Genomic DNA, 3,889 nt, shown 5'->3' on the forward strand with positions numbered 1-3,889 from the left:
GAGGCTCAAGAAGCCCGTAATAAAGACTTTAAGTCCTATCGAGAAAATTTTGCAAGTAAAACATCAAGAACTGACAACCTTACCGATATAGTTAATCGTTTGTTCATTTCTTCCGATCCAATTATCAGTCTTAATCGAAGATTACCTAATTATGAAAAAAAAAACTTTGATTCTGATGTACTGAATATGCTGGAACAAGAATTATAAACAATACGATCACTCAAAAGTAGTTTTTATTATGTTTTGCGCGTGAACACTTATTTTCTGATAAAATTTGAGTTTTGGGTACGGCCGTCATATATACTGCCCCAGTGTGCGTGGTCAAACATTACGCTCTTCTTCTAAATGTTTCGGGTGTGCAGACCCGAAACATTTAGAAGAAGAGCGTGTAAGTGAACGAACAGTGAGAAGAAGGTTAAATGAATTTGGTTGAAAGTCGTACGTGCGAGCAAAAGCGCCCAAACTTGGTAGTCACCGAGTCGCAAGATTAGCGTTCGCTCGTCAGCACAAAGATTGATCCGATGAATGGGGTTGTGTTTTATTCTCTGACGGAAGCCGATTTTGTGTTAATTTCATCGATGGGAGGGTAAGGATGTGGAGGTATCGGGGAGAACGGTACCATCAAGCCAACAGCATTGGTCATTATTGAAGGCGGTTCTCTGACTGCACACAGGTACATTACCGAGATCCTGGATCCTACTTGTGCACGATAACGCACGGTCGCACACTGCTTGCGTGGTTCGCGATTATTTAAATGATATTGGAATTACCCAAATGGACTGACCAGCACGATCCCCGGACATGAACCCGATAGAGTATGTCTGGGACATGACTGGACGGAAAGTACGGGAGAGGACTCCACCTCCTAGGGATGTGGAGGAATTAAAATTAGCGTTAATTGAAGAGTAGGCCAATTTGCCCCAGGAAATGATAGACCTATTTAAGCCCTAATAAGAGCCCGCGGCGGCAATACGAGGTATTAAATCAGTAGAAAGCAGAATAAAACAAAGCAAAACGTCGAATTGCTTATTAAGAACGAGCTAACGAAACTGCAAGATAAAAAAATATATCGACTACAAAACCACGTAACGGATCAAAAAAAGAAGCTTGAGACTGAATTACTAAAAATGAAAGCCAGAAATGTCTTCGAGGATTTCAATCCTCGAAGCATCTTTGAAGATAACTTACAAAAATTGTGTAAATAATAAAGAAAGATACCTACCTGATAACGAAAATTGCAAATAATAATTTGGTGCTAAATAGTAAAGCACAGACGTCTGTTTCGAAACAAATTGGTTTACGGTGTAGAAAGAAAAAATCTGTTAAAAGCATAATATCAAAATTCAATCTTCTTCTTCCGGATCAACGCTATCATCGCTACATTAGCAGGTAACGCCCGTAGTCACATAGAAAACGTGGACACAAACACGGTTGAACGCTTCAACAGTGTTATTGCCAAATTGGTAAATAATAAATTATTCATTGAGACGGGGCTATCAAGGACGATGTTCAGTTTGTTGGTTTCATTTAACAGCGTATCTGCCGTTTCCTCCGTCCAAAGAGCCATTCTTGGAAGCAGTCCTGGTGGACAGGTGAAAAAAATCGAGAGCAGAAGATCTCTTTAACGAAAGCTGAATAGAGACCATCCCAATAAGTTTATGAAGGAAGACCCCTATGGAATCATGAGCATCGACGCATCAGGCAGCTTGGTGAAGCAAATAACGTAGGGATGGCGATCTGAGATCGATTAATCGAAGAATCGATTTTTCGAGCAGAAAATATCGATTTTTTAAATCGATATGAAGTACTGTGTCGATTCACTGAATCGATATATCACCCTTGAAAATCGACATTCGATTTTTTCTGTTTTGGTATAAACTATACAATTATTTGCATTTAGTTGAATGTGCCTGAATTATAAGAGTACTGCCGGTTAATGAGTTAACTACTCATAAACTCGCGAGATGGCTGTATGCTTACGGTCTTACTAATAAAAATATGTTAAACAACTGTTTAACGTCTAATTACTTATTCAATGAATAAGGCGTGAATAGCTAGATATACACTACTTTACTAATAAACAGTGTATAAGCCTTGAGTAACTATTTAATTGTTATAACACTAACCGCTGGTAACATTTTGAGAAGTGTTCCGAAACCATAAAACGTAAAAAACACCACATTTTCTATTTCTATTTTTCTTTCATATTTACATGATTTTATTTACCAGTGACTAGAAAATAAGAAATGAACTATTTCTGTTTATTACAAAATATTTTCAGTATACATACGTGTAGATATTTAAATTATATTATTTAACATTTTCCAATCAGTAAAATGTCATCTATAAAGAAGAACATGTTTTGAACGCGCTTTGAAACGTCAAATGTCATTTTTCGCAAGAAATGTAATAAGATAAATACAAACCCAGGTCGTGTTGTTTTTCGTATTTATATTTCTTATGCATTCATTTTATTATTGATAATAATGGGAAATGGAGTCGTTTGTATCGTAGCAAAGAAGAGGAAGCGTGCTACTAATTGGGATCCCTTGTGATTAGGTGTAAAGTAAGTATTATTTACCAAATTCTAGTCCAGTTAATTCTCAAAACTATATATTTTTTTAAATTACTACCTATTTGTTTCAGCATAAGGATGAGTAGATGATAAGAAATCAAGTACTCAATGAGAACTGTCGTAGACTGAAAATGAGGTAACAAAGAAACACATGCTAGAAGCCTATGAGTGGACGCGAGCTGAACAAGAGCTAAGAAATTTAAAATAACAAAATATTTGACTAGAAACTCAAATAAATAAAATACATTCTCAGTATAAACTTGTTCTTTTATTTTAAGGAAATGTTTGTTAAAACTGTGTTCTTATAAACAATTGTCTTGCAATTTGTCCAGTAATATCGTATGATGCCTGACTCTGTTGTTGATGAAATGGTGGCTGATTACCAGTTTCAGACATTTAAAGAATTTACAGTACAGCAAGAGGAAGTAAATGTTTGATTTTTGACTCTTGCCATGTATGTTGGTTGCATCGTCTTGTACTTCTTACTGCGCCCATACCCTGAGAGCTACACAAACTTGAAGCTCCACAAAGAAGCCGCCAGCCAACCTTCTTTGTTTGTTCTATGTCTTCTCGGATCAAGTCCACCACTTCTCTGACATATCTCTTAGTAAACCTGTATTTACCTTTACATTCATCTTCTTCGAAAAAAAGGCATCAAATACGTGTTTTATAAGGTTTTAGTAAACCTGTATTTACGTTTACATTCATCTTTTTCGAAAGAAAAGAAATCAATACGTGTTTTATAAGGTTTTGTCTTTCTTGGTCGTTCCTCATTGTCCAACTCAAGAATATTAAAATGGCGCAGATATTCGAAATAATCCATCATAACCACTAAATTAAAATATATTACGAGATAAACCACGACAATAAGTTATTTGTTGGTTATTCACACGCTAAACAAGCTTATTTGACTGAATAAGGATTGTGTAAAATGACATACACTTATACAACTGTTATAACGGGTGTATAAGATGACAACCCCTATACATTGATTATTAGTAATGAATATGCTATAACACGTGTATACAGCGTGTATACAGCTTGTATAAATGTTTATTAGTAAGACCGTTAGTATTTAGTATCCTTTACTCGCCTCTCTTTAATAAAAAAAGTTACGTTTGTAGTCTTTGACTTTATGTATCTATAATCTGTTATATAATAATCTGTGACGATTGAAAATTGATATTGCATTATTCATTTGTTGTTGTCGTTTAATGAATACTGTTATATAAGTATTTACATGATTGATTTTCAACAGATTTTCATGTAGTGTTTGTTGCGAAATAATAACTAATTGAGAGTAGGTAAGTAAAT

At 35.1% G+C, this 3,889-nt stretch overlaps 1 long non-coding RNA gene across 1 annotated transcript; it reads left to right on the forward strand.

The window, feature by feature from the left end:
• Positions 1-1,978: 1,978 nt before the first annotated feature.
• Positions 1,979-3,466, forward strand: LOC118274663 (uncharacterized). The gene is made up of 3 exons (XR_007705606.1): positions 1,979-2,566; positions 2,647-3,249; positions 3,323-3,466. It is a non-coding gene; the product is annotated as an uncharacterized LOC118274663 (long non-coding RNA).
• The last annotated feature ends 423 nt before the right edge of the window (positions 3,467-3,889 follow it).

The sequence above is a fragment of the Spodoptera frugiperda genome, chromosome 9, assembly GCF_023101765.2.
Source record: "Spodoptera frugiperda isolate SF20-4 chromosome 9, AGI-APGP_CSIRO_Sfru_2.0, whole genome shotgun sequence".
NCBI lineage: Eukaryota > Metazoa > Arthropoda > Insecta > Lepidoptera > Noctuidae > Spodoptera > Spodoptera frugiperda.